Raw genomic sequence first — 12,806 nt, 5'->3', positions numbered from 1 at the left:
GCAGGTAAACTTGAGCAGAAGCAGAAAGCACTACACTGGCATGACAGGAGGAAGCAAAGTGAAAGAGATCCAGAAAAAGCGGCTGGGAAGAAAAGCCTGGAGAATTGGTAGGTTTTCACTACAAATAGCAAAGAAGAATAATTATGTAAGTCAAGGGGGCTGATGTACTTGGCTAATATATTTTCTGTCTTTAATGAGAATGAAGAGAGGTTATCAAGATGATTGAGACTGAGACGATTAAGGGAGAGGTGAAAGGCTGTAAGGGACAGTAGCACATCGATCAGCCTGCCTGGAAGGTACGACCCTCAGGTGTGAAGGGGGCTGACTCAGGGTGTCGCGGAGCTGCTAATGATCACTTGTAATAATTCCTGGTAATCAGATGAGATTCTTATGTTTTAAATCAGGGTAAAACTGATGATCTCTCTAAAAAAAAAAACCAAAAAAAACCAACCCAGAACCAAAACCCACAAAAACACGCACACACAAAAGTGCCCCTAAGTGAGCAACTCAAGAAAAGACAACCTGTGCAAACACTGCCTCTGTGCCAGCCTAGTTAATTATCCTGAATGACAAAGAATCACTAAATGTCCCTGGTTAATTAACTCTACATATGGTTAAGGAAAGGCAATCTTCTCCCACTTCAGCCTTAGAAACATGAGGAGACAAAGCCACGTAGTCTGTACCAAAAGAAAATTAAATATCTTCTTATTTATTAATTTTTGACAACTTATAAATTTTTAAAGAATCTTAAAAACTAACTGCTGCACTTAATGCCGTTATAACCTGCCTAGGCACAGAAGGGTTTTAAAGGTTTATTTACTAAAAAAAATTAATATAATAGTGGGCTTCTAGTGAGAGCATCTGTCCGCTGGTCGGTCTCTCCTGACCTGAATCCATAAACATCCCAGCCCAAGAGGCCTTTGGGAATCGGTTTGGTGAAATCACTGGTGAGATTAGGCTGTTGGCATCAGTTGTGTATTAAAGGGTTAAAAACCAGATTTTCTTTTACGCTTTCCAGCATTCAGGAAGAGTAATGAGTGTACTCCAGTCATAATTGGTGTTACGAGTTCAGACTAACACAAAGGCAACCTGCTTCACTCAGCTCCAGAGAAAACGGGGTGTTTATTCCTTCAGCTGAATCAAAGCTCAAGTTATTCCCTTTATTTTCTCCTCTATTTGTACAAGCAGAAGAGGTCCCTGCTTGACAAAGAAATGTGCGAGTGGCTCAGGTGTTTCAGTCGTTGAATTTGGCTCAGGACACCTCTCTCTCACCGTCACTGCGGCACTCTCCACGAGAGCTGTAAACCCAATATTTTCCCCCTCGTGTAGCGAGAAGGACAAAAGCAGAAAGCAGGCTCTGGAATATAATGGTTGAATCTTGTCTACCTCCTTGCAGAGGCAGACAAGCTTCAGGTGGTTCTGTTTGCTCCTGATAAGTACGTGAAGTTTTAGATGCATGAGCCCAAAAACCTGGGTTTGGATCCCAGAAGGATGTGCTCTTTTTCCTAAAAACAGTGCACTTTTTGCACAATTTGCACATGTGAATGTTGAAAATGCTGTTAGTATTTTGGAGGTGGTGCTTCCGGCTGTAGCTCAAAGAGCATGGCAAAAAGACCCTTTCTAACACAGGTTAAACTCAAGGAAAGTAGCTTCTGATTTGGACCTGGTTTAAAATTCAGTATTTGGTCTGGTCTCCTTCTAGCAAAACTTGTGAAATTATTTGCATTTTTTCTTACCCACATGTTTTTAACAATATCCTTGAGCTGTTTTCCTCCTCTTGTTAACTGTCCAATACTTTCGGCTGCCTTCTGGCTGTAGAAGGAAACTTTTCCTTTTTAATTAAATCATTGAGATTGTGACTGAGGGCTATGAGCTCAGAAAGAATTTGTTTTCCTGGGAGTCTAGATCATGGCAAGTATGACAAAAGCTTAGGCAGGTTGTTAGAGATTTGAGCCTTATTTTTTTTTTCATTCCCAGAAAGCTGAGAGGAGTTATTCTTTGGGAGGCAAATGCCCAGGGTGCCCGGTGGTGCAATGTAATAGCAGTTTCCAGTTTCGTTTGGAGCAGTGGGACCGGACTGAGACTTTAGCTGAGCTTTATTGCCATCCCGTCCCCGATGCCTGGGAGTCAGCACAGCACCCAGCTGCAGAGCTGCAGCATCCCCTATGCTTGACGTAGGAAGCACAACAAATCCTGAGGCTAACAGCAGTTTTCAAGGGTAATAACAAAGCAATCAAAGATATTTTCAAGCATAACAGCATCCTATCTTTAATTTCAATGGTTTTGGGGAGCTGTCTCCCTCTTTTCCAAATTACTTCATCTTTATCCTTATTAATTGCTATGACTTCTACCTCAGTGAAGGGAATATAGGCAAGAAAATAGACACAATAATTGTTTAGGTCGTAGATTGTCCTAGCAGTATCTCAGATAGACTTGAAGCATTTCATAGCACTGCGTGTTTCATTTAATGATTCTGTTTCTTGTAAAGCAGTTCTTTTCATTTCCTAATGTGATGAATGGTGTGAAATAGTGCAATGTAATCTACGCATTTAATTCAAACCAGATTACTCTTCTATCTAATCAGCAGCCACGAGCACGTAAATCGGTGCATACCTGATCAGAATTAGTTGCATTTGAATGGAAATGTATGTGCTCCAGAGAAGCTTCTCTATTATGAGGGAAGTGTGATAAGCAATAACAGAAAAACAAAGAACAGATTTCCAGGTAAGCTTTACTGAGTTTTCTAACACTAATTTTATGAAGCTAGTGAATACATGTTTATTTTAAAATTCATTAAAAATTATGACAAGCTGATAACGCAGCAGCCTAGAACACAGAGCTAAAAGTCCCACAAACACCACGGGACCATACCTCAGTCCTTGATGCTGCTACAGCAAATAAAAAGTACGGAAGTGGCTATATCCATCTGAGGATAACAGCATGTCCAGTTGGGAAGCGTCCTGGTTTTGGCCAAATTGGCCAATGGCCGTTGACAGATGCTCCCCCCCAGCCTCTCACACGCAGAAAGGAGGAGGAGAGATAAAGAGAGATATATGAGTTTAGAAGAAATTGAACTACTTTAATAAAATATTAAGAATAAAATAAAAAGGAAAATAATGAAATAGATACAGTATATACAAAACCTTATTAAGCTTCCAGGATGATGTCACCGGCAGGCACTGGGGAAGTCCCAGGCTGGACTCAGCGAGGGGTGGGAACCGGGTTCCAGAGTTGGAGTCAGGAACACACCGACTGGGATCAAAGGCAGATGAACAGACAGGGTCCTCCTCAGATGTCAGCCATTGAAGGAAGAGAGTTGACCTTTTGATCCCTCAAGTTTTATACTGAGCATGGGGCAGATGGGATAGAGTATCCCTGTTGGTCAATTTTTGGTCACCTGTCCTGTCCACTTCTCCGCTCAGGTGGGACCCCTCTGTGCTTTTCCGCTTCTGACCCTCCACTGGGGCAAATAACAAAATTAGCTGACCTTGGTTGTTATAACAATAAGTATAAGCAAGAGCCTCGCTGCATACCATCCCTTGGCACAAACTGCGTTACCACTCTGAACGAATCGCTTTAGACACAACATGCTGTTAATTTCAGAGAGTTAGAAGAGGCCTAGCTGAGAAGTAAAATCATTGAACAGAAAGTTGGTTCTGTTTTACCTCAAACCAGGAAAGTAAGATAATGAGAGCGGTACCTATGGAGCAAGGTTGAGGTCATCTGTAGAAGCCCTTGGCACTGTCAGTCTCTGCTTCGGCAGGACCATGTCCGTGGTAAGGCCATGTTACCTGATTTGAGAAACCTGATTTTATTGTAGTGGAGCTGCTGTGAGCATGGGGTCTAGGTCATCTCCAGAGGTCCCGTTCAGCGAAATTATTGTGTGATTCGGGCTCAAGAAGCTGTGTGCTTCGTGATCATGACGTTTAAAAGATACTGATTATGATACCCTGGGTGAGTGACAAGCCTTGTGCATATATTCTTGCATAAGTCAAATACAGTGAAAGAAACCCTTTTGATGAGAGGCATATGTTAATAAAGAAGTCTTAAGAGTAATCGTGCAGATTACCAAATAGTATGATCACCTCTAAGCTGAGTAGAAAAATGTTGTTGTTGATAATTATTTTACATCTGTTTTGGAAGCTTCTTTAAAAGTATGTGGTAAATGGTATATAGTGCTCTCCTTCTTTACTTTCTTATTCGCCCTGAAAGAATGCTAGCCCAGCTTCATGAAAAACAGATAAAGAGGGATGAACTACTACAGGGGGAATTTTAATGGGATTCAGTGCGCCTGTAAAAGGAAAGGACGTGAACAGCATCAAAGCACAAGGGTGTCGATTACAAACCAAGAGAGCCAGGCAAAAGATGAGAGCTGGAAGAGTGTCAGTGTTTGTACAGCTAAAGAAGAGACCTGATATAACAAACAGAAATTGTGGGTTATCATGAGTCATTTGAGTATAATTTGAAGGGTAGACTTGATTGAGATGAGCAGGTTATCGCGTGTTGATATAAATGAAGTTTGAAGAGGGCTTCTGGCCAGACGGCAGGTTTCTGGAAATTCTAGAAAATATATAGCTGAGTTTTATGTTGTTTTTTGAACTCTGTACCTAATCAAGACAGTGAGCTACTGTTTGTGATCAGTGTCTTTTTAGTACTGGGTACTATGATAATTTGCTTAGAAAAAGTGCTTAATTTAGACATCCTTTCTTTGAGGAATATAATGAAAAATATCAGGAAAAAACCCTCAACTCTGCCTTAAATATGGGAAAGAAGAAAGTTACCCAGCCCCAAAGAAATGCCATATTCTTCAAAAAGTTGTGAAATGAAGAACGGTGCTCTGGGCAGAGGAGGGTGTGGGTTTTTTGTTTTCTTTTTTTTTGTTTGTTTGTTTGTTTTGTTCAAAGTAGATCTAGAGAGCCATTTACTGGACTAAAATTACAACTTTTGCTATGAATCTCCAGGCACACCAAATGTACATTTATTAGATAACACCATCTATACCACTAGATAGGTACTGTCCCCCTCCTACGGAGTGATGGGGCTCATGGAAAAAGAGGTGGTGGCAGAATAGATGAGATGGTCGTATACTAGGGCAACTTCTTCATGTGCTGTTTGTTTTCCAGAGTGTCTTCATCATCTATATCTGGAAAAGCCACAGGGACTCTGGTCTATGGTTAACTGACACCTTTACTTCTAAGACACTTGTGTTCCCACATGAAGCCAGGCTCTTGTATGGCATGATTAGGGTAACACCATCTGTGATCTGGCATCTTCACTGGTGGTCCTTATGTCAAAGAGTCACTTTTTGACTGTCTTTGGCAGAATTATTCCATTTCTCGTGCCTGGTTAGCTGAGCAGAATTGTTGCTTTGCTGGGTAGGTTTGGGACCCATCTACTGCGGTCCCACTTTTGGATCCTCATATCTCTGGGGATCCCAGGGCTGGCTGACTGGTGGGTGTCTCCCACCCGCCACTGTAACTTGTGTTTTCTGTGGAGATGGGACCTGGATCCTCACTTGTTTCCGGGGCAGAGATCTCATTTATAGTCTCAGCGGGAGACTGCTGACAGTGGAGGATAACTGCTGCATGGGAGATGCTCTCTTGCATTTCCAGCTGGTTTTCTTCATGCGCTGTTTTAACTCCCATCAATCCACACATAATAATAATAATAATATCCTTAAATAGCCTCATTCTCTCAAATCAGTGACTGACTTTTTTAGGACAAATCCTTGCAAACTCCTTGTTTGCAAGTTGTAGACTGCTGGCCTTCCAAATACCTTCAAATTCAGGAAAAAGCCGCAACTTGCCAGACAGCAGTTTTTCAGAAAAAGGTGTAGGGCTTCTGGTGGAATCATCAGCGTCAGTGGCTTGATAAAGTGACTGACGTCCTGAGTGCATTAATGAGGAGCTCGGCTATCGGAGAGGCTAAGCAGTCCTTCTGCTTGGCTTGGCGCTGGGGAGGTGAGAGCTGGAGCAGCGTTAGACACCTTACACCAGCTTTGAGCATCTCGATTTAATAAAGAAGTGAATGAACTGGAGGGTCCAGAAGTGAGGCACAAGAATGATCAAGCACTGGAAAACATGATCTATACTTAAAAGTTTAAATGACTTGGGGCCGGTGAAAAAGAAATCTAAACCAGAATATTAGAACAATCTTGAAGCCTAAGGTAGAATATTATAGGAAACTTCAATTATACAAAGGTGGCTGCATTTTACATAACAAGCTGCTCACAGTTGAGGAGGTGGCATGGACTGCAGTCACTCAGGAATAAGTGGGATATCAGGAAAAATGTTGAAATAGTAAGGTTAATGACACAGCGGCCCAGTTGCAGAAGCAAATCCATGAAACAGTCCTGACAGGACTAACAGGCTGGTGCTCGCAACCAGTCCTTGAATCTTCCTTGACTAAACTGAAGTTTTGGTAAGTCCAAGTTGAGTGTGAATTATCCTTCTTCTGGATTCAGAGCCATGATTATTATTGCAAGTACAGCTCCTGCGTGTTCTTCCACTCCTTTGTGGCTGGTGGGCTTCCATCGTTAACTTTATTTGATATTGTTTGGCTTCATTTGGTTGAAGTCTGGGGCTTTAGTCTGTGATTTCACACAAAACCAAGGAACACCTCTGTGCAGCTCGGTCCTTGAGGGATACACTAATTTCAGGGCCGACCAACCTCCCATCAGAGCCACTAGAATGAATCCTACACATTTTAGGGGGGCTGGGTCAACCTATGCAGAGGATGCTTTTGGCTTATTAAGACACCCCATGCACATTGTGGACAGACGCAAGATTGCTACGTGCTAAGCTTGGAAACCGTATCGGTAAATGCAGAGTAGCGCTAAACCACGCTAGTAGGGCCTGATGGCATGTAATTGAGCTCGGCACCGGTCAGAACAATTTACTAATAAAGGTTAGAAAATAAATTGCTAGTGTCACCCGAGGTGGTGTAAAATAGTGTGTTTGGCATATCCTGTTGTGAAGGGTTTCATTGCTGAGCGGCTCTTTGCCCCGGTTCCTTCCAGCCAGGTGACAGCATAAAGCATCGCTTTTAAGCAAACTCAAGCCAGTGTGTGATTACAGCTCGCAGAGTCCTGCCAGGTCCGTGGGAGCCAAAACTCTTCAGCACTAAATATATACTGAAACAGCAGCAATATTCATTTCACCCTTCGCAGAGTTCATCATTGCTGTACATGTATTCCCTCAGCAGGAGACAATAGCAGCCAAAAGTAAAATAATTGTTTCTCTTTGTAGAGGAATGCTCCAAGAAAAGGCCCCAGGGACTATTCTAAGCAAGCCCAATTTTTCCAACCATATCTAGAAAGAGTACTACCATCTGCTTTTATCACATAATTTACACATAATTTACACAACGCTTAACCAGAGACAGAGCATAATAAAACCTCCTGCCCCCCTCCTGGGAAACGGTGCCTCTTAAAGAGGATTGGTGACCCCACTAGTCCAATTTGGTCTGAAATTATTGCTCCGATATTGGAAATTCTCTGTACTAGGAAGCAATGTACGATGGCATAAGTAGCAGAAGTTACTTGGGTTTTTTCTTGGTGGTTTTTTCCCCCCCTTATCTAAAAGTATTTTTCATTTGATAGAGGGCATACGTGATATATGTATAAGTAAAGAGAATGGAAATAAAGCTGGGTTATAGTGTTTTGCGACTTGAGATAGCAATATAATAGCTCTTATTATATGTCACATGTTAAAAGATACTTTTGAAATAATAATTGACTTTATTTGGGAAGTGTACAAATCCTTTAACAGATAGCAAAAGCCAGATTGCTGGGCAAAGAGATGTAAGTATCGCATTTAACTTGATTACACCTACCTACAGGACACAGAGATGGAAAGGAAAAATAGCAGAAAGGCAACGGAAGATAGCAGAGGAGGCCTAGACTGCGCACAGATCGATGGTAAATGTTTTATAAGAACTCGGGTATAAAATGTACATACATCCCAGCCTGTTATCTCACTTAACACATAGAAGGATTTGCCTACAAATGTGCAGCTGCAGCTAGTTGTTTCTGTGACAAATAATCGGTATTAGAGCTGTGCGCTCATGTAGCTCACGCGGCTTTTGTGGGTTATGATGAGAAAAGTGAGGCCGTCTGAAACAGTCGTGGAAAAGACACTTAGGCTGCCAAAGCCACGTAAAAACTGATGCAAAATGGAACGTTGAAATTTTGACAATGACGCACAGAAAATTTTAGCAGCTCATAGCTGAAACACCCGGGAGTCCTCTGTGCAGGCACTTGGTCTGAGAAATGATGTCAGAAATTTGGGATCTGTGTTTGTTACCTAGACTGCAGAGACATGTCAGCCTGCACGTACCGCAGGCCTGGCCGTGCAAGTTCACCCTGTGTGATTGTTGGGTCTCATAAAACCAAGACATCTCTACGTGCCTTCCAGTTAAATTTATGCCTAGGATCGCTGTTTTTTGGTGACTACTGTATTGGTGAACGCAGTAATGCTTGGTCAATACTGCACCAAGTCAGCAGCCTTAGTCGGGGCGATATTCAGCTGGTCAGACTCTTTCCAACGTGCTTTCTCAAAACCCCATCGCTCTACGAGCAAGGGTAGGAGAGCAGTCGTGGGCGGCGCATCTCTTTGTGCATCCCTGTTAGGATGCATCAGCTGGCATGCCAACTGAAGTAACCTAGCTAAAACTTGTTTTCCTGAGTTTTTTTGTCTTCCTCGCACTTCTGAAGTGGTGGCTGGAGCCCCAGGATGGCAAAGTCAGCAGAGTGCTTTGAGCAAACCTATTTACCAGGATGCTGAGGCTTTGTGAGAAACTCTCCACCTGGACCCCAGTCAATACTGCTTGATCCTCCCTGGCATGTCCTAAGGTATTTCGCTGAGGAGCGCTATTCAAGGTGTCTATTTCCAATCTCTTAACCTTTCACAGTGCATGTTTTTTTAATAACAAAGCTGGAGAGAGAGGGGAATCTTTTTAGTATAAAGGTCACAAATCAAAGTTTTATTTTAACAGGTTTGTCATTCCTTTGTTGAGATTTTATTTAGCAAGAGTCATTGCCAGTCTAGCCGTATATAGGAAGGAAAGAACCAAGGCAGTAAAATTACAGCACACATTGCCAAATGACTCTTTAATTAGGAAGTAAGTGTTTTTTCCGTTCCTGTAACCTCTGGCATTCAGGGCTGGTGAGCAGCCAAGGGAAAGTGGCATATGGAGAAGAAGAATGTGGCATTCACGAGAGGTAAGATTAAGTGTCCAGTCAAAACAAGTCAAAATGATAAGGTTAGCATATGCCATTCCTTCCTCCCCCCCTGCCTGCCGTTCCCCTCCCCTCGCCTTCCCGCCTGGGGAAGCAGCACGCTGCGGAGAGGAAGAGCCATAAGCTGTTCATAAACAACGTGGGCCTGAGTTCAGCATATTAAAAAGTGTTCAGTCAGATAATTACCCTTAATTATTAATTCTTTTTCATGATCAGCTTAGGTGGCAATGGTGCAGAAAAAGCAAATCGCTTAGTATTTGCAATCTGCCGCGCGCTCGCAGCCTGCTCAGCGCTGGTGTTTGGCACCTAGTGATTCAGCTCTTCTGTGTTTACCAAAGACTGGTAGAAATGACAAAACAGCTGTTTTTGTAAAAATTGTTTACCTTCTTCTAACTTTTCTAGTCACTTCTTTTAATGTACGATCAGGCTTGATATGCCCTGGAGATGCAAGTCTTTTAACAGCCCCTATGGTCTGCTACGCTCTCTGAATTTTACTGCAAATTTATCTATAAATTGCAATCTGCTTTTTTATTTTTATTTTAAGATATGCCAGACCAACGACTTAGTGAATTTATGTAACTCTAAGAAATAAACTGCAGATTAGTTTTAAACAAATGTTTCTTCAATGCCTGGCGTACAATAGCTTAGCAGCAGGTGAATATGCATCAGGATTATCATTAAAGTAATTTAAATGCTTGGAAGCAGACCTTCTCCATAGAGGTCGGTGGGACTCGCTGTCTTCTGCTTGACAAAGGTTGTATACATCTTGATTTTTCGTCCTCCGGGGACTTTCACCCCTGCTTTATCTTTGATGCTTGAGTTTTGAACCTACCTCATCACTCCTGGGTACCGCTATTTGCTTGGCTTCATGCTGACGCTGAAATCATCTCCCCTCCGAGGCTCACGGTTCAGCTGCAGCGTCGGCTGTTTCCAGGTTTTATACCGTGTTAATCACCTCGGTACCCGAAATGCGCCACAGGGACGGTAGTTAACACCTGTCCCGGGTTGTTTGTTTTCCTGGGTGAGGGGTTTTTTGGGGGGGAAATTGGCCGCCCCGGGGCGTGGGTGTCTCCTGCCTGCATCGCCTGCGTGGGCACGCTGGGAGGGTGGCAGCCGGCAGCCGAACCGGCGTGAGCAAAGTTTGACGAAGATTTTTCCAACGAAACCACAGCACAGAAGCTTTTTTGTTGGGGTGTTTTATTTTCGTACGGGGTGCTCAGAGATAGCTAGTTATATTTTGCTGGCTTTTGCCAAACACAAAAGTGGAAAATTTCATTTTTTGCTTTACTTTTTAGCTTTTCCTCCAGTGCTTTCTACCAGGCTTTATCTTAGTTTTGACTACAGCATCCTAAACATACCAATGACTTTACTTCGTACTAATGCTTCACTAGCAGAAAGGAATGTTTTTTAAACAGCAGCAGTATCGTTCTTCACCATTTTGCTAAAGCCTGAGGTTGCGTTAAGTTTTGAATACATAATGAAAATCCTGGCTCATGGGGTTGGCTCATGGCTCCTGTGGGTCTGGATTTCATATGAAGACCTCAAGTTTGTGTATGGAATTTGTTACTCAGTTTAGGCCCTGGTTCCAGAAAGACAACTATGTATGTTTAAATGTAAGCGTGCCAATCTTGATGCTGCGTTGATTCCTTATAGAGGTGAGCACGGGCACATTTGCAGAGTCGAGGTGTTTGGATGCTTTTCCTCACTAATAAATACAGATTTCTTTTTTACAGAGGGGAAACGAGGCCAGGGAGTCCCGCGAGGCTGGATGCTGCCTTCTCCCTCGTGCAGCCCCCAACGCCAGAGAGGGATCCAAACCAGGAGTGAGGGCTGGTGCTAGAAGGAAAACCATTTCCCAAAGCCAATAGGTTGGGTAACTATGCTCTGAGGAACAGGGGAATTAATTAACAAGCCAGGATTAATGAGGTAAGTTGATGAGAATGGGCCTGTTTATAAGGTAGTTTATAACAAGCTGTATAAATAAGCTCTTCGTGGAAAGAATCAGTCCTTATTCGGTTTGAGAAGGGAAGCCCACTCTCAGTTCCCCTCCCGATATTCCTATAACTCACAGTATACTACAGAAATAATTGCATTAGAAATAATTTTGAAGTTATGGAGTTATACCTATGTATTGCTGTATAATAAATGCAGAGAACTGTTGCAGCGAAAGCATAAAATAAGCAAATTAATTTTCCCCCTTCTTGGCTCTTCTCAGGTACGTATTATTTTAAATTTTATTTAGGGGTGTCGCAGAGAAGTTGGCTTTATGTTGATGGTGGTGGGTTAGTCATCATGGCAGTGGGACATGATCCTCACAGGAGGCGTCTTATTTTTCCTGGTGTTTCAAATTGTATTTTACCTGCTTTGCATTTCATTTTTCTTCCCTTTTTCCCTATTTCTTTTCATTTTTCCTCTCTTTTCTCAGAAAAAGAGATTTCCTATTTTACAGCAGCCACCATCTGACAAAACAAAGTATTCGGCGCATCAAAGATGCAGGTTGTCCCTTCAGTTTTAAAAATCAAGGGAAAAGCAGAGTTCTTTCATTTCTTCCCTCTCTTCCTTGTCAGCTTAGCTGAGATGAGATCAAACAATCCTGTTTTATGAGTGATAGAACAAGCTACATGCCCGTCTCGCGGCATCCCAGCTGTAGAGACTGAATGAACGGTTTCAGAGGCTATTTAATTATGTCAGCACTCAGCACATTTAAAAACGCTCCAGATGTGCTCTTGCAATGAGATTGCTTGCAGAATCAGCTTTAAATTATAGTTCTTTCTGGAAGCCAAGTGCTCCTAGCAGTATAACTCCCCTTAATGAAAATTATTTTCATAAGCCAGGGAGAAAATAGTGGATTTTAAATACCAGTAGAATGACAATATTTTTGAATTTTTCATCCAATCGGATATTCACACAGGGCACACATGTAGACCTACCATTACCATTAATATACTAGCCCAAAAGAATGAAAAATATAAGACCTCATGATGTCCTGGAGTTTATTTGAAGAATATTTAGTTAACAGCAGGATTGCACTTGCCGAGGGTTGAGCATTTTGGAAAAGTGAGGTACATACACGGCTTGTTTTTTTTTTTTTTTACTAATCTAAGCTATGATCTGAGTAGCAGACTCAGGAAAAATGGACTTTTGAGGGTAGGCTGAACTTTAACCTTTTAATTTTCGGTCCTTTTCAGTGCCTTTTGCTGACTTTGTTGCATTTTTACTGAGGTCCTGTAGTTCTTGTCCTCTGGTTTTGTTGAAAGAAAATTGCTGCCGCGTGTCTTAGTGGAGTCGAGGGTGTTCCCTGCGCTGATGTTTGTGTCTGCTGACGGAGGAGCTGATCTCTTCATTTGCTGCAGCACCTTCAGGCGCGAGCTGACAGGCTGTTTTGGGGCGAGAAATGGAAGGTCATCATGGTCATCTCTATCATCACCTCTCCTAGGGGGACTGCGGCTAGTGAAGGCAGTATCTTGGACTTTAAGCGCTGCCAGGGATCAGACTGCCCATTGCTTGACGTATTGAGATACACAACCCTGACTTTATACAAGGGCTTAAAGTTTGGGGAATACAGAAT

The sequence above is a fragment of the Rissa tridactyla genome, chromosome 6, assembly GCF_028500815.1.
Source record: "Rissa tridactyla isolate bRisTri1 chromosome 6, bRisTri1.patW.cur.20221130, whole genome shotgun sequence".
Classification (NCBI taxonomy): domain Eukaryota; kingdom Metazoa; phylum Chordata; class Aves; order Charadriiformes; family Laridae; genus Rissa; species Rissa tridactyla.
Note: the sequence above shows the minus strand (reverse complement) of the source record.